This window comes from Zea mays, chromosome 9, assembly GCF_902167145.1.
Source record: "Zea mays cultivar B73 chromosome 9, Zm-B73-REFERENCE-NAM-5.0, whole genome shotgun sequence".
NCBI lineage: Eukaryota > Viridiplantae > Streptophyta > Magnoliopsida > Poales > Poaceae > Zea > Zea mays.
In genome coordinates this window covers 41,672,001-41,698,054 of record NC_050104.1, presented here as the reverse complement: position 1 = coordinate 41,698,054, position 26,054 = coordinate 41,672,001, and the positions used below count along the sequence as shown (strand labels likewise).

Sequence of the window (26,054 nt, the reverse complement as noted above, 5' to 3'; positions counted from 1 at the left end):
CTATATATATAATTCTCTTGTATGTGTCAGCCTTGGGAGGGGCCATGGCCCTGCTGGCCCCCTGGCTCCGCCCCTGCGCACGCAACGAGGGGAGCAGGAGCAGGGACACGACAGCAGGGAGGAGCAGGAAGGTTGGGCGACCAAGCGCCGTCTCCTGCGGCGAGCACCGACGAGCAGCAGGGCATGGCCATGGATGGAGGAGCTGGAGCGCCGGCAGAGGGCAGAGATGGAGCAGGGAACTTGGCCAGGAAAGGGACTCGGAACCGGGCGCGGTGGCTGGACACAGGGCGAGCCATGGAGATGGGCGCCGAGCTCCATGGATGCAGGGAGGAGGGAGGAGCTCGCAGGCTGGCTGGGGATGGAGGAGGAGAAATCCACGCGCGCCATAGAAGGGCTTCGACAGGGACAGGGCACTGCTGGGAAATGGAGGGAGAGAAGCAAGGGGGCAGCTAGGCTCTTGGTCGACCGGAGTTGGAGGAAGAAGCCGCGGCCTGAACGCCGGCGAGCCAGGCGCGGCCATGGCTGGGGAAGAGGAACAGCAGGCGATTTGGAGCGCGGCGTGCTTGAAGATGGAGCAGAGGAAGCAGTGCAGAGAAGGAACGCGGGGCGTAGGAAGAGAGAAACGGGCGTGGAGGAGCTGCGCGACGACGATGACGACGACCGACGGCAGCCGCGACCAGATAAAGCTCCCGCGCGCGTAAGGGATAAGGAAGAAGGAGACTTAGAGCGGTGGGATTTTTCAGGCTGAAGGAAGCGGCAGAGATAAGCCTCACGGTAAAGGAAAAAAAATTAGGGAGACAGAGGACGACGCTAGATTTTTCTTTTGGGATTTTCTTTTCTCCTTTTTGTCCATTTTTTTATACCGAAAATCATAGATATTTAAGATCCCAACCTTTCTTAGCGACGTATACGGGGTAGACAGTAATCGTGACATGATTTTAAATTGGCGAATATCTTAGACTCAAATGAATTTACACCTGTTATTTATATCCAAAGTTTTGGATCGGGCGAGACGTCGTCAGAACAAATCCGAACGGTGTGAACAACCGTATTTCAGGCGGTGTTCAATTTGATTTGAAATCAAATTATTTCATCCGCAGTCGACACCCGATTCCACGTAAACAGATAATTTATGTAGAGAATCGAATCTCAATTATAAATTCTCAGACTCGATTTTCTCGGTTGACGAGTGGAGACAGAATTATTTGCGCCGAAAACCTTAGTCGACGAATTCTATTTAATTGGACCGAGATAAATCGTCCGAGTGGGTCGAGCTTCCGAATTTCGTATTCGCGTGAGCGGTGAATTTTAAATAATCACCGGACGCACCAATTTCCAGAACAAATATGTGGCGGAACTGCCCGAATTATTCCAACTTAAGTGCCTAAGTCCCGCCTTAGAGGCTAGACCACACTTAAATGGGAATAACCCGTCAATCCCTCGGATCTAGTCCGACACGGCCACTGACAGGATCAAGTACCACAATCTCACTCGATGGTGAGTCACAGAGCAAATACAATAAAGCATAAAACCATACATGTAAGAGTATTAAATTATTACATCACCATCGGAGTTTTGCAAAAGTAGTTATCATTGTTCGAAGTGCAGCGGAATAAAACTAACGGTAAATAAACAAAGAGATGGGGAAGCCTGTCCGATCACTCCTCATGCTCCTCCTCAGCCGAGGTAGGGTCCCACTCGACAGTCCAACCCGGTGGCAAAATGGATGACCAAGTCACTCCAGCAACCATGTCCTCCAAGGAACCTGTAAAATTATGCCACAAGCAAGGCTGAGTATACTAATACTCAGCTAGACTTACCCGGTGTGAGGAGTCTACTCCTCTACCTCTAGACATGCAACTGTTTGGCTGTGGGGTTTGGTTGCCAAAAGCACTAGCTGAGTTTCTAAAGCAAGTTTTAACTTTGTCAAATTAAGTGTGACTCTCTTAAGGCTAAATATGTACTATCTACTCATACATAGTAGCAAACATTTTTAGCAATCAACATCTTGTATCATCTCATCAACATTCCACTTGTTACTCAATGTAGCAGCATGGATCAAGCAGTCTCATTAGCTGCGAGAAGCAGACGATTCGAATCTAGTTTTTAAACCTTGCAAGGTAAACCTAAACACACGACGTGGCGAGGCACTCTGTCCCCACACACATCAACCGTCCCCATCGATTCCCCGTCAGCAGATCAGGGCTCACCGCCTTGGCGTACAATGCCTCACTGACCCCGACTGCCGTCGTGCAGTGACCGCACTTGTACCCACCATAACCGGAATGGGAGACCACGTCTCAGGTCGCGTGAGGGGTAAAGTCCACTGCCAGGTTCAATCAGGTACTAGGCTTACCGATTTACCATATTTCTCGGCATGTGCTTAGTACGTTCAAACGCTTGACTCACGGTACCACACCTTAATCCTTATTCCAATTTTTATCCCATGGACAACCAATCCCCATGGATTGTTGCCCACAAACCAACATCAATATGATAAGAAAGTGGATACAGCCAATTCCTGACCTCGCGCGAGTGCTAGAAAAATCACTCGACTTCTACCGAGATCCTGATTAATAAAGCAGCTACTCGACCTAGCATACTAGTATTCATCTCAAAGGGATTCCTGAGATCATGCAACTAGGTTTCCAAACAACTCCTACACTTAAGTGCACATTCAATCCTACAATCATTAGGTGTAGTAAAATAGTATATAAAACAGGTTATGCATAAAACCGGGGCTTGCCTTCCAAAGCAGTGGCAGGCAGATCCTCTGGTGCAGGCTCTGGTGCTGGATCCGGGGCTACCTCCTGAGCAGCTCCTTGCTCCGGCACGAGGACGTACTCTCCGTCAGCGAGGTTACAGTCTATCGAAATGCAAGGAATATGTATGTCATGATTATGCAGGATTTAATAACATTATGCTAAAGGAAGAAAAACCAAGTTAATGAGTAACTTAGGGTTTCTTGGTCATACGTGGCTTTTAGTGGTTTATGCTTATCACTTCTAGGTTTAGGTTTTGTTAAGCATAGTGGATTTGGTATTTTCTTTATGTATTTCAGTGGACAATTTAGAGCATCTCCAACAACGTGACCTATAAAAATGCCCTATAATTTGAAAATGAGTATATTTTATAAAATTTAGGGCACCAACAAAACACCCCGCTCCAACAGTAAAGCCCCAAATATAGATTATAGGGCAGGCCACTACGGTGTAGTATATTTGAGTCACTTGAGAGGGTGCCCTATAATTTTTTGACAAAATTTTATGAAATGAGGCACTGTTGGAGTAGTTTTTCCTGTGTAGAGCCCTATATTTCAATTTGAGGCACTAGTTTGAGGCATTGTTGGAGATGCTCTTACAAAGGGTTTTATGATGACACTGATTTCCATTATTCATTTTTCCTTTCTTTATTTTCTATTTATGGATTCTAGTGTAGGTTTGAATTATAACAGTGGTTTAACTTTTTCCAAAAATTCTGTAAAAATTACAGTGGGTTGCCCTTGGTCAATATAGCCTGTTCTAGGATTTTGAGGTTCAAATTAAAAAGGCTATGCTCTAGACAAAAATAACAAAAGTTGTGTAAATGGGCCACTTTGCACTACAACTCTTGATTAGGGGTGGGTTCTGTCCTAAGGGTTATTTTTGTTGGCATCTAACAGTAATAATAAGCTTCTGTGCCAAAAAACATAGAAGGCTAAGGAATGGTTATTTAGTTATGATTTTCTAAAGTTTAATGCCAAAAAGGCACTTTCTACTACTTTTTCATTTGAAAAATGTCAAACAGCAGATTTCATATTTTTCCTAAGTTCTTAATAACAAAACATTAACTATCCCAAGGGTTGGGGTGTTTTCACCTTGGGGTTATTTTTGTAGGGATTTTCTAAGTTTTCCTTGTTTTCTTAAAATAAAAGGTATCCTACTTATTTTATACTAAACCAGGGTATAATAGATTTTTCTAGTGAACTACATTGAATAAGTACTCTAATAAAAATAGGAGTGCCCTCTGGTTCATCATTTTAATCACCTTTTCTATTTTTCTTAATCTTAAGCATATTGTAAAATAAATGGCAAAAGCTAACTTAATGGGGTGGACAGAGAGGTTTAGCATTTTTAAACAGGTCAGTAGGTGGACATAAACTTCTCCAAATTTTCTTAACCTTAGTCAAATAGTGCAACTATTTTTATTCCTATTAGTTAGCTTTTGGTCAAAACAATAATTAAATCAGAACCCTAAAGTTTTCTGTAGTACATAAGGGTTTTATATTTTTCCTAAGTAGTTTACCTTATTTAAAGTCTGACAAAATTAGTTTGACTAAATTTGGATGAATAAAACAGAAGTTATGAATTATTCAAGTTCTGTTCAAAGTTTAAATCAGATTTAAATAGAGGTTTCCTGGAAAACTACTTTGCACCGAGGACCCTAGGTTTAATCCAAATCAACCCACTCAAATCTACCCTTGCGCCACTATTCCCCTGAGTCACTGACAGTTCAAAAGTCCCCCTGACCTTTCCTCCATCTTCCCCGAAGTCCTTCCCCTAATATAAACAGTACCCGCGGGAAAGAAAAGGGCGGCGCGGCTTACCGGCGGCGAGAGAGGTCCGGCGAGGGGCGGGGTTGGCTCGGGGAGGCTCTAGCGGTCACAATGATGTACAGCTCGACGACGGGGATGGTCGGAATCGCTCGGTCCACATGCGCAGGCGGGTGTCCTCGTCGGCGGCGGGTGTGCCGGCCAAAACACGGCGATCTAGTTCAATCCAATAGCACGGTGAGCTTCACGGGGTGATGCAGAGGCTATATGTGCATTGAATCGGGAAATGGCGCAGTGGCTTACCCGGTCTACGCTCGCCGGCGGTCGGAGGGAGTCCGACGACCGTTGACTAGCCTCTCCGGCGAAGCAGACTTCGATTCCTTGCTCGAGGAGCTTCACCGAGGTGTGCTTAGTCTTCTCCAAGGGTCGGACGGGGCTGGGAAGGGCCTGGTTGGCCGGTCTACGGTGGCAGGGGCTCGGGTGGCCGCGGACACGCCGTGCACGGGCAAACGCCGGTGAGTTTGAGCTCCGGGGAGGTTGAGCGTGCGCGGAAGGGTACGGTTAAGGTCACTGGGCGTTATATAGGCGCGGGCGCGGGCCATGGCGTCGGCTGGCCTTTGGCGTGACGCGGGGCACGCGAGGTCGGGCGCGGGCGTGCTCTGGCGCACGCAGAACGCGTCGAACACGTGGAAATGTTCATCTGCCCGTGTTCAAACGCCTGCTGAGATCGCAAACGTGCGAATCTTGGCAAAAATCCGGCGCAGACCTCTTCCTGGCACCTATGGCTATCTCTTATGTGTGAGTTCCTAGGGAAGATAAGCCCTAGGTCAAAAGATATGCGGACGCCAAATCTGGCTTGTCCCCCTGCCCGCTGCGCGACAAAAGTGATGCTAAGCCATGTCAAATGTCAAGGTCTGGGTCTCAACTTTTTCCAGGGGGTGCCCTAGGTGGTATGCCACATTTTTGGTATAGAACTTAAGTGGTTTTGGTGCCATCTTCAAGGTGAACACGGTGGATCTTTAGATTAGGTGTAGTTTTTGACTTAAGAGAGAATTAGAGAGCTCTAGCTCTTTCTCTACTTAGGGAATGGATTTGGGGTTTCTTAAGAGGTCTTTTAGCAATGTTTCCTCTCTATAATTGTAGGTTAATAAGTTACTTAACTTTGTGCCAAAAGTTTGGTCATGACTTGCACCTTTGCTTAATCTCTCCCCTTTAACCAAGGTGCTTAGGAGATAGGGTTCAAGAGAGGTCTAGGGTTTTACTCCCTTCTTGCCCAAGGTGATAAGTGCACACAACTTGGGTAATGCTTTGGTCATTCATATCTCTGGGTTAAACCTAGTCTCCAAGGCTCTTACACTCTGCCCCTTAAGTTTCTTCCACATGTGATCATAGTCATTAGTGCATAGATGTGCCCTAGCCATGGTAACACCTGAGGTGTTACAAAATATGTCCCAAACAACACGAAAATTTAGGACGAGTCCGGATAGATAAAAATAAAAACGACGTCGCACTCACGATAGATGAAACAGATGCGATATTAAAATCGCGATAGACGAAAATAATTAGAGTTTAGCATCTGTTTTATCCACTGATATTACGTGCTTAAATCCGTACTCGTTGTCGAGCGAAATATAAACACCTAGGGTGTTACACAAAGTTAAGGAAATCACTGGATTCCTATTTTCAATAAAGCTTCTAGTCTAACAGCCATAATTTGGATGTGTTTTGCACTAGGTTCCATATGGTTCTTGGGCTAGGTCACTTAAGTAATTTGGTACTAGTATAGTAACCCTACAACTTTGTCATAGTGACTTATTGCAAAATTCTCATGGATCTAAAACTACAAGGGTCCAAACTTTGCTAAATACCATAGTTTTTCAGAACTTTAACTCTTGAGCACATATGAACTTTTGCATTTTACTCCCATTTGCTCCACGACACTTGGAAATCCTTAAATAGGAAAAATGTTAGGCTCTCAAAACCCTACTACTTTGGTATATACACTTTTTACAAAAAGTGATTAGAACTTGAAATCCTCTAGAAGGCATTATTTAGGGTTTTTGGACTCCAAAATAGGGTTTGATGTTCTAGAGTGCTTTAGGTGCTTAACCTCCCTAGTTCTTACCCTTTTAGGGATAATCCTTAATAAGTATGCTCTATGCTCAAACAATTACCACATCACATGGTCTTTTTTAGATTTTAACCTAGTAGATGCAATCTAGGTGTATCACAAGCAATGTAATGTCAGTGTGTATGATGTCATACCAAAGTTTTAGTTTTCGTAACACCAGATGTGTTGCATCCTCCCTTGTACCGAAGGTATGGTCACCTTCACTGCGCCACGACGAAGCTCCCTAGCCGGTTCTCAAAGTTTGGACGACGACGCTTACGTGATTCCATGGCGACGACAATCTATCTCTCTCTCTCTTTGACCTATCTGCATGCTTCTAGCAGGATGCTCACGGGACTTGGGTTTCATCCGGTGACTTTGGCTTTAGGGCAATGGAAAGTGGGGGCCTCGGGTCTTATAGCCCAAACAAGGAGCTCCTGCCCCGGAGGCAAGCAATGGTTAGATCAGTGCCAGAATTTTCGTGGAGTTTGTTACAAACAACCCGAAGTTGGGACTTGGGAGAGGAGGACAGTTCTAGATGTGGGACCCACATGGCGAAGACAGGGCTCTACGTGTGCATGCTGCGACGAAGGAGCTGGCACTAGGACCCCATACGCCAGAGACCCAGCTCCAGAACGCGTGGGATGAGTGGGCCGGTGGGAGCGAGGGTAAGACGGGATGACAAGATGATTTCGACCCAAAATCAGGTAGACACTTCTTTCTCTTTTTTATATTTGTATTTCTACTTTCTTTTTTTATTTCGAATTCAAATCTGGTTTTGAATTTAAGCACAAGTTAAATTCATAAACAGAAATCCAACATGTTATGCAATGGCATAATATTTATTTAACACTTTTCTGGTTTAAGAATTTAATTTTCGAATGTATATTTCACATAAGAGAACCAAAATTCAAATAAATCTTTCTTTCTAAACTACATAAAATCTTATATAACTCATGAGAATAATTTATATAAAAATATTTCACATCTTTTGTCAATTTAAAAAAAATATCCAAAGTTTAACACTTACCATTTATTTATAAAAAATGTTCTAATTTCATAACCTTGGTTGCTAAGACATTTTTAAATTTTTAAATCTATAGATAATTCTCGAGAATGAAATTTTGGGGTGCTACAAATTCTACCCTCCTTAAAAATAATTTTGTCCTCGAAATTAGTAAGGAAAGGGATGCAACAACTTTGGTTTGTGGTTTACCTTTTAGTTTCTTAATTGGTTTAAAAATCGAAGGTGCTCTTAAGAAAGCATGGGTATCTTTTAGATCTAGATAATATGTGGTTAGAGGAAGGGTAGGTTGTGACAAGGAAGAAAGTCTCCATCCCAAATGGTGAATCTTGATTCATCTGAAGATCTGGTTCTACTCATATCCTTCCTTGTTGAGGTTGATCTTTTCTTCTTGGGTCTTGGCATTGTCATCCGAGTTAGGGACAAGTAGTTAAGGCAGATTTGCAGGTAAACCAAATAGCTTACTAGGTAGAGCAGATGGCTTAGTAGGTGGCTTAAGCTAAATGTGAATATGTAGATTCATGCTTAGTTGTTTTGCTTCAAGGTTGTGATTTAGGAAACCTATCAGGTAGATCAGGTAGTTATGATTGGCCGAGTTGGTCTAAGTCACTAGTTTAGGTTTAAACATGTTTATAGGAGTAGGGTCTAATCTATTTCACCAGCATTAAGTAATTCACCCTAGATTAGATCATATTAGTTTATATATGGCCTAAATTAGATTGGTATGACTAGATTGGACTAGATAAGATCGAATTAATTTGGATTAGATCATGGTTGTTACACTAGGGCGGGATAAGTATGTTTATCCGAACAAGATGAATCTTTTAAGATGAGATAGATCTATTAGGGTAAGATAGAATCTTTTAAGATGAGATGTTCTATGAGATTGATATGTCTGTTTTTATGGGGGATAATTTAAGTTGATTAGTTATCTTGTAAACATATTTTTATGCCTAATTATCTATGTAGATGTAATTGCGGATATTACTCCACAACTCATCACACTCAATCAAAGAACCAAATCAGACCGGTATCATAAGGACAAGCACATAGATACCTACAAAAATAGTTTTTTTCTATGATTAGGTGTCCTATTCATGAGGGTCACTTTAGGTACATGATTCCAAGGTATGAAATTTTCTTTTGTCTTTAGAAGAGAATAGATAAGAATAACCAGAGTAAAACAACAATAGTTGAGAAGATATTAAGGAAAGTTTAGAAATATTAAGAGTAGTGAAGGTAAGTAAGTAAGGGTTGTCCAGGTCTATCTAGGTTACATCCTACAATCAACATTCCTCTAATACCACTTCTGTGACACCCGGATTTAAGGGCAAATCCAGGCGCGAATCAAATGTGTGCTAGGATCAAGTCTCACACATATGACGACTCATGGTACATAAACGAATGTCACATCTTTACTTTATAATAGGGGTTTTGTACAAAATAGCTAAATAATTACATCATACGAAGAAAACGATCCTACTCAACCATAGCTGACTGGGAGATGACAGACTAGACCTCTCACGAACTCATCGCGGCATCCTTCAAGCTTCTTATCTTGCGGTACCTGTCCTTGATCTAGGGGGTGTGAGTACAGCAAGGGTGAGCTCACATACGTTCGTCGCTCAACAAGTTGTGGGGAATAATGTGCATGAGCTCACTTATGGTGGGGGCTCATCAATAATGTGCATGAGCTCACTTATGCTGAGCATTACTTTTAAAGTTGGTCAAAGTTTTATTATCAGTTACTAAGTATAAGTAGATACCATCCCAATTAAATAAGAGATCACAATTAATAATAACCCACAATGCAATGCAAATGACAAATTAAATATAATTCCATAAGTTAATCATGTGAGTGTGCGAGCCACTCATGACCGTGAGCATGGCTGATATACCAGTTTTACACTCTGAAGTGGTTGGGCCCTTTACCCACAAGTCGTGTATCCCGTCTAGCCAGGGTTTGCAAGGCCCTTAGACACTTTCGAGGTGAATGGCTAGGGATCCACTACGAGGCATTTACAAAGTTCCACCAGCTTCAGAAAACCCGCTACGATTTCATGAGAAGAGCGATATAAGAATCACTCGTCCAAAAAGCCATCGCAGCATGATCGACCCAAGAATCTCCCTATATCGGCAACTCCTCTATTTCCCTTGCCACTTTTAGGTAAGGTAGTCCTCCACTTGGTTTTTTAATTAGTCAGCCAAGGGCGTCCCATTCCACCCTTGTGGTAGCACTGTTATCTCAAGTTAATCTCCATGTTCCAATTAACATAATAGTCTTATCATGAACAATAATTAAACCACAAAAATAATGGAACATGATCCTAATTTAGATATAATATTAATCCCAAACTAGGTAGAGCAATAGCAAGTCTACCCAAATAGTTCATTTGTTTGCAAGATGTGGGGTAAACAAAACTAAGGTAGCCTATAAGGTCCCATCAATTTAACCTAAGCATGTCACGGTGATTAACAAGAACATTATTAGGTAAAGAAGAGTGATCAAGGGCACAACTTGCCTCTGACTTGAGATTCCAGGTACTTCACCAAGTTTGTCTTCGGGTTTCTCATGACCTCGTTGCTACTCGTAGCAATACATACAAATAGACAAGGAGTACATAAAAATAACATTACACCAAACATGAGAACAAACTACGTAGGAATATTCTACGTGTCGCTACGAGATCGTAGGTTCGAGAATCACTAAGAACAGAGTTATCATTAAAGAGATATGACTTTCGAAAGATTCAGGGGATTGAATATTGAAAATTATGTTCTAATTATAAATCAGGTGAGAAAGATATTCTAAATAAAGAACTAATTCAAATGTAATCTAGGATATAACTTGATTATAGGTCATAATTTAGTCAAGTTATAACTAGGGACTGAAAACATTATTTTATCTTTAATTAGAAAAGTTAATCCAATGAACATAGGGTCAACAATTTAATTATTCATTTTTTAAAAAACATGTTACATGATAAAATTAAGGTTACAAAAGTGTAGACAATTTTATTACGAGGCTAGCACAACTTGAATGGAGTAATTTGGAGTTATATCAGAGAAGTTATTGATTTTCAAAGTTTTATGAATTACCTTTATACTAAAATCAATTTAAGATCGAATTTATACAAATCAGAAAATTCTTTGAACTGTGGGTTCTATTTGCGAAAAGCTAAGGGTTAGTTTTGTTAGAATTTGGACCTGATCGTATTGATCATAGTACGTGAGTGGATGGCAGGTTGATTTTGACATTCCGTGGGGGCTCTTAAAGAAAAACGCAAGGCTGGTCAGCGTGAGTTAACCAGAGCCTCTATTCACGGATCTACGACTTAGATCAAGCCATGAAACATTATGCGATGGTTCTAATCTTTGCCATTGGCTAGAGATCTAACGACCAGGATTTTATTAAGCGCGATGCGATCCTATTCATCCAAATACAATCCAATGACCATATAACAAACCCCGCGAAGGGGTATGCGTCTTCTAATCTTAGCCGCACATAGCCAATTGGACAGCCAGGGGGCCTTTTCCTTTCTCTCGACCACACTGTGTGGTGCCGCCGAGCTCACCACGGCGGTGCAGACCGCCGGCGCACGCCATCTGAGTCCGAGGAGCAGATTTTGTCTAGTGAACTATTGCTACATATTGTGATGGTGAAGGAGAATGACATCCGATCCATCCCCCCCATTCCTTACTGAGACAGGGCGGTGCCGCCACACCGCACGACGGAGCATATGTTGCCGGTGTAGGTGTAGCCTGGTGCGGCGCCCGCCATGACTCTCAATTCGGGTGAGGAATCCAATAGTCTTCGGTTGTCCTCCCCCGTAACAGAGCTATGGTCACCTTCGCCGCGCCACGGAGAAGCTCCCTGGCCGGTTCTCGAAGTCTGGACGACGACGCTCACGTGACTCCATGGCAGCGACAATCTCTGTCTCTCTGGCCTATCTACATGCTTCTAGTGGGATGCTCACGTCGCTTGGGTTTCATCCGATGCCTTTGGTTTGAGGGCAATGGAAAGTGGGGGCCTTGGGTCTTATAGCCCAAGCATAGAGCTCATGCCCAGAGGCTAGCAATGGCTAGATCGGTACCAGAATTCTCGTGGAGTTTGTTACAAACAACCTGGAGTTGGGACTTGGGAGAGGAGGACAGTTTTGAATGTGGGACCCACATGGCAGAGACAGGGCTCTAAGCGTGCACGCTGCGACGAAGGAGCGGGCACTGGGACCCCATACGCCAGAGACCCAAGTCTGGAACGTGTGGGATGAGTGGGCCGGCGGGAGCGAAGGTAAGACGGGTTGGCTAGATGATTTCGGCCCAAAAGCAGGTAGACGCTTCTTTCTCTTTTTTTATATTTGTATTTCTGCTTTTCTTTTTTATTTCGAATTCAAATCTGGTTTTGAATTTAAGCACAAGCTAAATGCACAAAAAGAAATCCAACATGTTATGCAATGGTATATTATTTATTTAACACTTTTCTGGTTTAAGAATTTATTTTTCGAATGTATAATTCACATATGAGAACCAAAATTCAAATAAATCTTTCTTTCTAAAACTACCCAAAATATTATATGACTCATGAGAATAATTTATATAAAAATATTTCATAGCTTTTTGTCTATTTAAGAAAATATCCAAAATTTAACACTTACCATTTATTTATAAAAAATGTTCTAATTTCATAACCTTGGTTGCTAAGACATTTTTAAATTTTTCAATCTATAGATAATTCTACAAAATCCAAGAATGAAATTTTGGGGTGCTACATAAAACGAAGGGATAGAAAAAATATGAAAAAAATATAAGAATAGAATTATTTGCACTTATTATATAGGAAAGTTTTTAAGAGGTTAGACCACATGTAAGAAATTCTTTAAAATCTCACTATAATGGTCTATTATATAGGAATTTTATAGAGTTGGTACGAATTCAATACTTTGTTCCAAAAGGAAATCTTTCTATTGAATTTTAACCCTTCAGAATTCCTTCACTTTTTTTGTTTCAAAGGAGACCTTCTATAATAAATTCTTTTATGAGAGATTAAGAAAAAGCGAATTCCATGTTAAATACGAGGACTTCTATAATAAATTGACAAAATACATCTCCTTTATTTATGTGAGACCCACATTAGGGCTTATTCGGTTATTACTATTCCATGTGGATTGAATAAGATTGGGATGTATTGAGGCAGATTTTGACTTGCTATGGATTTAAACCGACTCAATTCCATCCAGATTAGCATCAAACCGATCAAGCCCTTAGTGGCAAATCTCTCATTTCTTCTTTTATTTTCTTTCGCTCTCTCGATGTTTGTCCAGTGCTCAACTTCACGGCGATGGTAGTTTAGCAGCATGAAATTGATCTAGAGAATAAGGAAAAGATCTTGGACATTTTAAAGGAAATTATTATAATTGGGATAGCCAAGATTTGGTCATGAAAAAAGTAAAAGGCACATCAAAAAGAGAAAATTGTAGCTCTAGTCGTTTTTGTGAACTTTGCACACTAAAAACATATAACCATGCAACAAACAAGCATCACATCACCAAAGGACCATTGGATTAATTTATAAAAGTTTGAAAAATATAGTTCGCTTTAACTAAATGTGTGAATCTTATAATCTAATCTTGGAAAATTTTATATAAATATTAAACATTTGTTTTTATTTAGTGTTTTCTATTCACAACCCTAAATTAGAAATTCTGGGATGTGACATTCTTTGAGGTAGGAGTATTGTCGTTAAGAGCCCAGCACCCACAAGTTCTTCTATCCTCACCAGCACTGTTTCCGGTCGTCATCCATCTTAATTAAGTCTTCGCATTAGGGCCTATCTAGTTCTTCCACCCTCGTCGGCATCTGTAGGAAACTACCCTGGTGGGTCACTATGTATATCTAGGACGTCCTCCAATGCGCCCACATCCTAGAGAGTCCACAAAAATGTACTAGAAACAAGACTAGGGCCCAATGCGCAATTCAGAGTATACCGTCCCAAAGGGACTAGACCAGCTAGAAGTATGAGTGACAAAGGTGATGCAAGGCCTCACTTCGACAAATGCCTCATAGAGGTAGGAAATTGTAGATAGGGCAAGGACAACATTGGGTATAAGATGTGTATCACCCAAAATCATAATTTGGGATTTATAAAAGTTTCTCCAAAGAATGAAGAATTAAAATGATTCTTAATATGGATTTCTCACTTTGAAAGTTATTTTCTTCCAAAATAAATAGTTGGCAATACTAAATTGTTGTTAGTTAAAATAGAACCTAAACTTGTGAAATTAGAATTTATTTGAAATATAGAAAATAGGGCATGATAAAAGAAAACCCTTCAACCTATTTGCTAAACTGGAGTATTCCTCTCATGAACTATATTCTTAGAAATGTATTTTATTATTATTTAATTAAAATAACTCGTTATAATAATTATACATACGAATATATTTTTACTTATAACAAATAGGGAGTGAATATTAAAAATTTTAAGCTACTTTTAATAGTGGTGTCATGGTTTCCGGAACCGGGAGATAATAAGATTTTTGTTCGGTAGGGGTATTAGCGTAGACTCACTCCAAATGGTGAGCTACCACGGGGCTCGTGGGTGGATTTGAGGCGAGTTGGTTATACCGGTTCAGACCGGAGCCCTAGTCTAGTGTAGTGCTGACAATAGTATTGCTTGGAACGTGTTACAGTCTGTGGTGTGAAGTTGTAGAGATATGAGATTATATTTGGATGGGGGTTGTCTTGCCCTTTTATAGCCCAAAGGTAGACGTTACAATGCGGACTACTATTCCACTAGGGTGGAGTTCGTCCTCCTTCTGGGTCTTGTAACCGCTATGGTCTCGTTAGTGGGTTGTGCTTCTAGGCCTCGTAGACCCTGCAGAGTCGTCTATCGAGGCGTGCGCTGCCATACCCAGGTATGACGTTGTGTCCCGTCCGCCTTCTAATGGGTCCTGTAGCTACTTTTGATTTAGACGTGGTGGTGCTTGGTGGGTTCTATTGAGTCAGCTCATGGTGTGGCTTAGGGATGTCTTCAGTATAGCTTCGTCTTCCATCATCCCCTTAGTGTCACCTTTCATCATGCATAGGCGCACGTCTGGTACATCGTATTGCCCCGTCCCCTCCGGCATATGGGTCATTGTAGAGACCCCGATGCTGAGGTCTCTACGAGCGGGGTCGTTCGGTCCTACTGTTCAGCAGGGATACATATCCGGCTTCGTGCTTGACAGAGTCCCCTTGGTACCGCTTCGACAGTCCGATTATGGCTCTATGATGTCCCATCGTGTCGATGTGGCTTGATAGTACTAGGTTGGCTGACTGTCGTCTTGCTGGGTTGCTCGACAGGCAGGTTGGGTTGGTCGGCAGCCTCACCTCGTTGGGTTGGTCGGCAGCCTCGCCTCGCTAGGTTGCTCGGTAGCCCCGCCTCGCTGGGTTGCTCGGTGGATATTTGTTGAGCGGGCGGGCTGTCCCCGGTGGCCTTTTGGACCTTCTCACCGAGCTGCTTGGCAGGTGGGCCATCTTCTGGAGGTCTTGGGGCCTTCTTTAGGTACCTTGTTCCCAGGTACTCAACAGCACCCACGAGCCTTTGTGGAACTCCTTGGAGTTATGTAGAGGCTTTTCTTGTGCAGTTCTTCTTTTAGGTGTGTGTAAGTGCATCTGTTAGATGTAGTCGCTCGAGCCCCTGAGTAATCTACGTGGATTGCTCAGGGGTTTATGCAGTGTAAGGGGCAGACCCTTTCCTGTGATGGTTCATCATGCACCGAGCATGAGTCCATTTGTTTCTCGGGTGCGCGTGAGCGTATGTGCTAGATGTAGTCCTTTAGGCCCTGAGTAATCCGCACGGATAGCTAGGAGGTTTATGTAGTGTAAGGGGTGGACCCTTTCCCGCGATGGTTCGTCACGCACTGGGCGTGAGTTCATTGGCCTCTCGGGTGCACGTGATTGCATCGATTAGACATGCACGGGGAACAGATCTTCTTCTGATCTTCTCGTAGATTTCCTGGCCCACCGTGCCCTTGCCTCATCGAATTAGGGCAGAGCGCATGAGTATGTTGCGACACAGGCTGAAGTGCTGCTACCCGCCGTACCCTTGCCTCATCTAATCGGGGCAGAGCGCAGAAGTAGGTTGTAACGTGGGCTGAAGCGCTACCGTGTGTAGGGATGCTCTAGGGATGTTTTCCTGTCTTCTCTGCATGTCACGCTTTGCCTTGGTCCCTTGCGCAGTAGAGTGGGGGCCATGATGGCAGCGACCCATGTGGCGCAGAGAGTCAATGGCCTCGCTTCAGTAACGCGTGAGCCACTATGTGGTCCGTGTACTTTGGTCGTAGCGCCCACCGCTAGAGTGGGCAGGTATATGTCTTGTTCGTAGTTAATGCTGAGGTGCATTATACTTCGCAGGTTGAGATCGGGTTTCCCCCGTGGTCCATGCTATGTGTCGTCGGACATGCGACAATGCTGGGCTTCGCCTAGTGAGGGGAGAAGTGGTCAGCACCACTCTTCCTTGTGACAACTTCTTTCCGCCTCCCCGCCTGGTGATCTGCAAAAAAGGTGTCCCTGCACATGGCCTCGTTATGGTGTTCAACATCGTATCTATTGGTCCTTATTCCAAACGCTTTCAATCTTCTAGATTTTGTTTTAGAACCTCGCCAAGCAGGGTCTCAAGACCTATCTCTTGGTCAGGATAAGGCCGAATCCTTTAGGGACCAGCTCTAGGTTCTGGAATGGCCATCCTAGGATGATGGACTGTGCAAGCTTAGAGTGTTGGACCAGGTTAAGTGGTTATACGGCTCTGAACCACCACTGAGAACATGTTGCTCTCCCCTCGGACCTAGCCCTTTGCAACCCAGGCCTTACCCATTGCAAGGGATGATCCTGAAATCGGGTGACAAAGTGGATACATAATCTAGGTTTCATGAGCATATTTAGAAATCAGATAACGCCTCGGGTGCGACTATAATTAATCAATTAATCCTTCAATAATAGTGCTTATTGTAGTTGATCCTAGTTTGGAGAATCTCCTCAGTTTGTATGAGGTCCGGACCTCTGAGTATTCATTCTAATGTACTTGATCAGTTGTTCTAGGGTGGTGGAGTGTGTTGGCTTAGGGTGTTGGACCAGGCTAAGCGGTTACACAGCTCCGCACCATCCCTGATAATGTGACCCTTTTCCTAGACTAAACATTTAGTTGATCCGATCCTCATTCTCTGTCAAATGATGTTTCAAACCAGATGATAGGCACTATTATTCGGCTTTTCTGAGTACAACAGAAGTTTGAATCCCAAAAGGGGGTAAAAATAATTAACATGCATAAGCAGGAAAATAAATCGATGGAAGAGGACAGACTCTTCCTTGGCAATGTGGTACATGTTTCACCCGAGATCATGTTCTTAAGGGCGGCTCTGACCATGCGGGCTTTGGTTGGCGCCAGAAACCAGGTTTATGGGGGACGACCTTACCGGACTGGGAACTGGACAAATGTAACCCCATTACGTGGGAAGAGATCATTCTCATGCTACCTTCTGGGCGTAAGGTTCGGGGCCAACCTAAATTGTCTAAGCTCCATCGCGCGTCTGACTTCGAGGGGTATGAAGCACCTGGTTGAGGCTGTTGGCTACTACCCCGAAGGCCATGGAGCTTGTGGCCGTTAGGTCGGGTCGGGGGAACACCAGCTTGCATGGAGAGCTTCCATGGGCCCTTCTCGCCACGGCTGGCCACCTCATGCTATGGGGGCTCGAGGGTGGCTGTCACGGAACCTCCCAAAGTATTAGGTCCACCTACAGATGTCCTTGTCCTATGGACCTCGGACAACCATGTAGATGCGCATAATCATTCGACAAGTTCGGTCATCTGTATCATCATCATATCGCCCAAGAGCGCTTCATCCATCACGCAGACATTACACACACAGTCAGAGTAAAGAATAAGTGGAAGCGGATTACAATAACTTAATTTACATTCATAAAATATAGAGAGGGTATTTATTACAACACCGAGTGTATGAGTGCATAACTTATTATTACATAACAGGGAGGTAAAACATCCTCCCACCAACAAGTTTACTGATTTTCCTCCTGCTTTGACACCACCTTCGAGCAGAAACAACAAAACTCGGTTGTTTCATCACCTACAACAACATGGGTTCGAAAACCCTGAGTATGGATTGTACTTTCGCAAGTCTTACTCGACAAAGGAAAAAGACTTTTCAAGGATATGCTGGCTTGTGGGATTCAAGGCAAAGCTGATCAAGAATCAACGACTCTATTTGCAGAAAAGCTTACTAACAGTGGATCCTTACAAATCCTGTTTTATTATCAGGTTAAGTCATTACCCGTATCTAGAGTTCTTTCTATCCTAGTTCAGGCACTTAGCCTATACTAGCCATCTTTTATCACCCCTTCAGTTCACTGGATTACTACGTGTAAGTCAGTGACCAAGTCTTCATGTCCGAGAAGTAACGACGATCCATCGATTAATACCCAGCTGGGGATCTCCAACCACAAGACATATGTAGCACTTAACCCTTGCATATGTCAACTCGCCACCGGGTTTCTCAAGACCAGAACGGGTTCACGCCAACCGAGAGCAAAGATACACCACCGTCCAACCTCTTGCCACGGAGGGTACACGCTACTCTCGCCATCTCTCCACTCCCATTGTGTGGTGGCCTTTCCGGTATTGGTCCGACCGAGGCAAAGCTTACCCATGACAAGGCATGTGGCCAGTTAAAAGGTCCTCGATCATTAAGCCTACATCGACACGGTCCTTAATTGACTTAGACGGAGACACTACACCGAGACTTCCTTCTCGTGCAAGTCACCCGCCCGGTCTTGTCTTTATCATTTACAACCCAAAGTTTGGTACTTGAGAGAGGTACGTCTTTTCTGATGTTGAACCCATCATGGCCATGATGGATTCACCATCAAGTCTTTTCTTTGAAAACTTCCCATCCCATATGAAGCATCATCTTTGTTTAAAATAAAACATTTTGTTTTCTAAGGCAAGACTAAGCATCAGAAAACTTTTAAGTAAAACATGTATCAAGGAATGGTAATCAGTTCCAAGGAAGGAAATACAACAATTGTTTAGCATACAACTCCTATCACCTAATGCATCATCTCAAGTGATAAAGAGTTTAAAATAACGAGGAAAGGGTAAATGTACCGGGGCTTGCCTTGTGTTGTAGGAGGCTCTGGGTCTGTCCCACAGATGTCAAAATAGAAGTTGTTCTCAACAGGTGGATTCTCAGCTTGCGGGGCAACTTCTTCTTCGACTATGACTTCTTCTTCGATTTCTATATATAACAATACATATACATGAATGCTTATATGATGCTATGAATATGCAGTTATAATAGAAACACACTAAGTTTTATCTTGAATACAACTTTCCTTCACGGTACACACTAGTCACTAGGGTTTCCTGAGTTAGTATTCTATAAGTACTAGGCAATTAAACCCTAGGAAGCTAGTGTATTGGGTTTGGGATCAAACAATGTCCAAAGCATGTCAAACTATACCCAAGGGCTTTAATCCTCAAACTTAGCTTACCCAAAAAGTTTTATTATTTTTGGAGCTACCAAATTAATTCTAAAATTCTAAAAGGCTAGGTTTAGGCATCTTTAATTGCCAAATAATTCCAGGTTTGGACTAAAAATCTTGGAACTATTTTTATTAAGCACTAGATAAATTTAGGAGTCTAGCAAAGTTGGTCCTATAATTTTACCATTTTTCTAGAATTTCCTAAAATTTTCCAACCCTGGAAGAAAAAGGAAAAAGGAAAAGAATGAATAGTATTGGGCTAAAACTAGCCCGATCCGGCCCACGACCAGGCAAAACGCGCCCGCGCTGGTCAAATTGCACAGAGGACCCCGACTATTTGAAAAACCATTAAAGAATCCTATTCCCTATTCATCCGTGTCTCTGACATGTGCACCGAGGCCCCTCCCTTTTCTCTTCTTCGCAAGATCAGGTCCCGACCACGGACGGCGGCGTGGGCACTTCAGCGAACTCGTACTGGCCGCAATACCCAACAATCCATGCTCTAATACGGTCTATGCCTGATTCTAACCTTGGTTCTCCACTGGGAATCACCAATTTGGTCCGAACGCCATTCTAGAGCTCGGTCCACGTACACCCGCGGAGCTTGAGACTTTCTCGACGTGTTCCTGACGACACAGTGCAGTAACGTACAAATTGGGAGAACGATAAGCTTTAGCAACATACCAGGGCTCAAGAACGGTAGCTAGGAAGGTGCGTGGAGGGACTGGACGGTGGGTCAACGGAGGGGGTGCTCACGGCGGTGCGGAGAACGGATTTGGGGAAAATTCCGAATTAGGGCGCTATGGTGGACGATCGGGCGCGAGGAGTGGTTCACTGGGTTTGCAACAAGTAGATGGAACATGTCGAAGCATCAATTTATAGAGGACGACTGCGAGGAGGGCGAATTTGGACGGGGAAGCGATTGTGATGAGAAAGGGGAAGAGACACCGGAGTTGCTAATGTGGCGCTCACTGATTTACGGTCTACGGCGGTCACTGTCGAGTCTTCACGTATTGCGACAACGATGTAAATCGACCAACGGTGTGTCATAACCGCGATAAACGGTGGCACGATGGTGGCGGTCGCACAGCCACGTCGTCGGCGCAAGTGGGTACGGCGACAGGGCAGAACAGTGCCCCGAATTAATCCTCGCGCAAGATCTTTTCACCATCGACCGTTATCCGCACGCCAGAGTGCACGAATCGCAACGTCGACGAGGATCGTGGCACCTAGTTCACCGGAGGCACATTCACTGCACCTATGATCTTTTGCAGATACTGTACCATCGCGATCTTCATCAGCCATTCTGACAGAGCGACCTACAACGCCTTGTTCTCAAATTTTTGCGTGGCAACTCACTCACATGCCTGTATCAAAGTTGTTGTCCAATGTACCAGCTACAACTTTGTTACAAAGACCTTGCTCAAACATCCACTAAATCCCCCACAATTCGATCTCAAAGTTCATCCGAATTCACTGATGGTCAAGATTCAGTCTAAAAGTTGACTGGCAGTCCAACTTCATGCCTATTTTTATCCAATTTTTGTACACCACCAATGCTTAGTCACTTATTCAAACTTGTACACCTATAGTAGCTCTACAAATTTGTTGTATTGACCTATGGATTAAGAAATACAAAGTCCCAAAGTTAACACAATCACACTGATTTTAGAGTTAACCACATGGGTGCTATTGGGCCTTTTTGCAATTAACTCCAATTTGTTCCACATTAGTTGAAAATCCTCCATTGTAAAAGTTGTTTGGTTTTTGATACCCTACCACTTTGATATATGCACTTTGGTCCAAAAATGTGTAGAATATGAAATCACCATATAGGGCACAAATTAGGGTTTCCAGGGTTCTCTTTAGGGTTTTGAGTACTCTAGGGTTTGTGTGCCACTCAAATCCATCAATTTTAGTCCCTTATGAACATTTCCAATAACTTTTGAGGTAATACTCAATTTGGCCTCACATTCACCCATATACCCCAAACCCCTGGTTAAGTATCCTACTCTAGGGTTAAGCAGCAATTCAAGACATCACATCACACTTGTTTTGATGTTTTAACCTAGTGGATGCATCCTAGGTGTAACAAACATAATGACATGTCAATGCATATGATGCCATGCTCCAATTTTAGTTCTGGTAACACCAGGGGTGTTACAGTGGATCTGAGGCGAGTTGGTTATACTGGTTTAGGCCAGAGCCCTAGTCCAGTGCAGTGCTGGCATTTGTATTGCTTGGAACATGTTATAGTTGGTGCTAGTGTGAAGTTGTAGAGATATGGGATGATGATTGGATGGGGTTGTCTTGACCTTTTATAGCCCAAAGGTAGACATTACAATGCACACTAGCATTCCACTGGGTGGAGTTCGTCCTCCTTCTTCTAGGCCTCGTAGCCGCTATGGTCTCGTCTGTTGGGTCGTGCTTTTGGCCCTGTAGCCCCTGTGAAGTCATCTGTCGATGCGTGCGCTGCTGTACCCCTAGTATGATGTTGTGTCCCGTCCACCTTCTGACATGGCTGTGCTTCATGGGTTCTGTTGAGTCAGCTCATGGCGTGGCTTAGGGATGTCTTCAGTATGGCTTCGTCTTTTGTCATCCCCTTAGTGTCACCTTTCATCATGCATAGGTGCATGTCTCGTACGGCGCATTTCCCTATCCCCTCCAGTGTATGGGCCACTATAGAGACCCCGATGCTGAGGTCTCTATGGCCAGGGTCGTTCGGTCCTACTATTCAGCAGGGATACTGTGAATCATCTAGGCCCCTTAGTGGTGTTTTGGTAATTAATGAGAACTGATTGTGGACTAACAATTCTTGGAGAAATAAGAATGCAGGATTGAACCACAGGAAACAGTAAAGTCTTTGAGACACATAACCATTGGTTGTGGATCAAGTGAAGGCAAAGGTATAATGTAGGATTTGTTTTTGCCGGTCATCAGGAGTTTAGAAAAGAAATTGACCAGATTAATAAGCTAGAGGGGTCAATGAACTTGATTAGTGTAAAACTTAGTGCCTCATAGAGTATAAACTATTGCATTTGCATGAGAGCTAAAATCGCTTCGTTTTTCAAAATACAAAGACTTTTTTAAAAGTGCAAAATAAAATCTTTTAATTCTATGGTCGGCGGACCGTCCGGGCCAGGAGGCCGCACCGTCCGCAACTCTGCCAGAGAAGTCTGCTGGCGCACCTGTCTCTGTAACCCTGCACAGACCGTCCACATGACCCAAATTGAGTTTGGGCAGGGACAATGTGTTTTTGAGTCATTGCACTACGGACTGTCCCGGGTTTTAGCCAGACGATATGAGGTCCTGGTGCGGACCGTCCGACCATGGTTGGTGAATAGTCTGCCCGGGTTGTTTAAATTGGTTAGTGCTCTGGTATTCCATATTGACAGGTGCTGGACTGTCCAGCCTAGGGGGACGGACCGTCTGGTCTTGACTTTTTCTGACAGCACTGACAAGTTTCAAATGATCTTTATAGCCATTACTCGTACAACGGACCGTCTGGCCATGGGGTGCGAACCGTCCCGTGTGCGCCCCACTTCCATTGAGGAATTTGGTGTTCTGCCTTAATTCAATGACGGCTGTCACATATGGCAACATACTCTACGATCTCCCTTTTCATACCGTACCACCAGAATCTCATCTTCAAGTTTTGGTACATCTTCTCACTTCCAGGTTGTATGGAATAGGCTGTTTCATGGGCTTCCTTGAGGATTAGCTCTTGAATCGACTTGATGTCGGGAACACATAACCGATCTTTAAACCATACCATGCATTCTGCATCCTCTCGAAAGTCTTTGCCCCTCCCTTCTAGGATTAGCTGTCGGACCTCATTGATATTCTCATCATTTTTCTGCCCTTCTTTGACATCTTGCTCTAGGGTGGCTTCCAGTTCAACCGTTACTCCCTGCGTGCTGTCTAGAAATCCGAGGCTCAGCCTGTTGAATTCCTTGGATAACTCTTATGGAATCAGGTGAACAACCATCATGTTGACTTGACTCTTTCTTCTCAGAGCATATGCAACTACATTGGCTTTGCCTAGGTGGTAATGTATCTCCAACTCATATTCTTTGATCAATTCTAGCCATCTCTGTTGCCTCATGTTTAGCTCTGACTGATGAATATGTACTTAAGACTATTGTGGTCTATGTAAATATCACATTTCTACCCATATAGATAGTGTCGCCATGTCTTTAATGCATGAACCACTGTGGCTAATTCCAGGTTGTGCGTGGGATAATTCTTCTCATGGACCTTCAACTGTCAGGACGAGTATGCCACAACTCTTCCTTCCTGCATTAGCACACATCCCAGTCCGGTGTAAGATGCATCGCAGTACACTGAGAATGGCTTGTGAACATCAGGTAGGATCAAAACAGGGGTTGTAATCAACTTCTTTTTCAACGCTTCAAATGCCTCCTAGCACTCTAGGGTCCACTTGAACTAGACTTTCTTCGCTTGCAAGGCTGTGATTGGTCTGGCAATCTTGGAGAAGCCTTCAATGAAACACCAATAGTATCTGGCCATTCCAATGAAACTCTTGATTCCACGGACATCCTTCGGTGCTTTCTAGTCCAGAATATCTACTACCTTCTTTGGATCCACAGCTAACCCATCACGGTTTATGATGTGACCCAAGAACAAGACTTTATGAATCCAGAATTCACATTTGCTTAGCTTGGCATACAACTGATGCTCTCGTAACCATTGCAATACCATCTTCATATGTTCTACATGCTCTTCCTCACTCTAAGAATATATGAGGATATCGTCGATGAATACCACCACAAACTTATCCAGATAGTCCATGAACACACTGTTCTTCAAATACATGAAGAAAGTTGGCGCATACGTCAAACCAAAGGATATGACTGTGTACTCATATAGCCCATACTTGGTGATGAATGCCGTCTTTGGTATGTCCGAAGGTCGGATCCTAAGCTGATGGTAACCGAACCTTAGATCTATCTTTGAGAACATGCCGACACCTTTAAGTTGGTCAAACAGGTCCTCTATCCTTAGCAGGGATTACTTATTCTTGATGGTGACTTCATTCAGAGCTCTATACTCTATGCACATTCTCTTGGTCCCATCTTTCTTCTCCACGAACAAAACTAGAGCTACCCAAGGCGAGGTACTTGGTCTGATGTAACCTTTCTCTAACAGTTCGTCGATCTGCTTCTTGAGTTCCACCAATTCTGGTCTAGACACTATAAGCTCTCTTATAAATGAGGGCGGTTCTAGGGTCAAGCTCTATAACAAACTCGACCTTCCGCTTGGGTGGAATACCTGGTAGTTCCTCAGGGAACACATATAGAAATTCCAACACAACTCTGATGGCCTCAAGCGGGTTGGTCTCCTTACCATCTACGAACATTTGGTGACAGGCCCCTTCCTCTAGTCCAGGCATGGTCAATTCAGTTACTATATCTTCTCTAGATGGGGACACTAACCTCACTGTTCTCTTGTCATAACTAACAATTGCTTGGTTCTTGTGTAGCCAATTAATCCCCAGGATGACATCAATCCCTTGAGTACCCATTATGTAACACCTTTGGTGTTACGAGAACTAACACTACAGGAATCCTGAAGATTCCCGTCGGCCGGCTTAACTCCCGTCGGCCAGAGAAAAAGCCGATGGAAGTTAGTTAACTCCCGTCGGCTACCTTCCAGCCGACGGGCCTTAAGTTAACTCCCGTCGGCCAAGACACAGGCCGACGAAAATAAGTTAACTCCCGTCGACCCTGACAAAAGCCGACGGGGATTAGCTTATTCCCGTCGGCCTATGCTTTGGCCGACAGGGATTAAAGGTTTATGAACACCGCAGGGACCCCGCGCGGGCTCATTTCTCTCTTCTCTCTTTCCTCTCAAACTGCCGCCGCCACCTCCTTACACGCCGGCCCACCGCCCGTCCGCCGCCGACCGCCGGTCCCCGCCGGCCACCACAGCCGCTGCGCCCGCCCATCCCCGCCGCGCCCCCGCGACGCCTGCCCGCGCCCGCGCCCACACCGCTGCCCCCGTCGGCCCACTCCGCCGCCGTGCCCGCCCCCGCCCGTCCTCGCCGCGCCCCCACCGCCCACACCGCCGCCGCCCCCCGCCGCGCCTCCCACCGCCCACAACCGCCGCCGCACCCACAAGGGCTGACGCTGCCCCCAAACGCCTCCTGGAGCGTCGTCGCTGCCCCCTACCACCTCCTCGAGCACCGCCGTCGTGCCCAAGCGCCGCCGCTGCCCCCGACTGCCTCTCCGAAGCGACTACGACACCCCATGAGTTAAATATGTTAATGCATGCGAGTGTGATTGTTAAATATATGTGTACATGTTTATTTTCGTTGGTTTTTTATGGTCAACCGGAGTTAAGTTTCATGTGATTAGTATTAGTTTAATAACACATGTGATTAGAGTGTGATTAGAGTTAATTTAATATCAATTGTGTGGCTTGATGTTAGGGAAGTATTAATTCTATTATTATAGTAGATTTAACTTATGCTATTGAATTGTTAAATTTGATGTTATTTATTGATTAGATTTAACTTATAATATTATGATGTATGAAGGTTTCAATACTGATAAATTTGATGTTATTTATGTATATATATAATTATTTATTTATATATATATAGTTTTACTACTTACTTATAGATGTATGTGTGACGTGTAGAAACGTGATTGTCTCACACACACTCTTTACTCGTACACACAGCCGCAATAATGGGTGATAGACGTGATTGGATGTATGAAGGTTTCAAGAAGGGTGGGTGTCACACAAGTGAATGGTTTGCCAAGACACAAATGTTTCTGGACCATGCAGCTGCTTTGTCACAAATAGATAATATTAGGTGTCCATGCAATA

At 43.8% G+C, this 26,054-nt stretch overlaps 1 pseudogene; it reads right to left on the bottom strand.

The window, feature by feature from the left end:
• On the bottom strand, nt 1-24,612 carry LOC103639900 (uncharacterized; annotated as a pseudogene).
• Between the last annotated feature and the right edge of the window lie 1,442 nt (nt 24,613-26,054).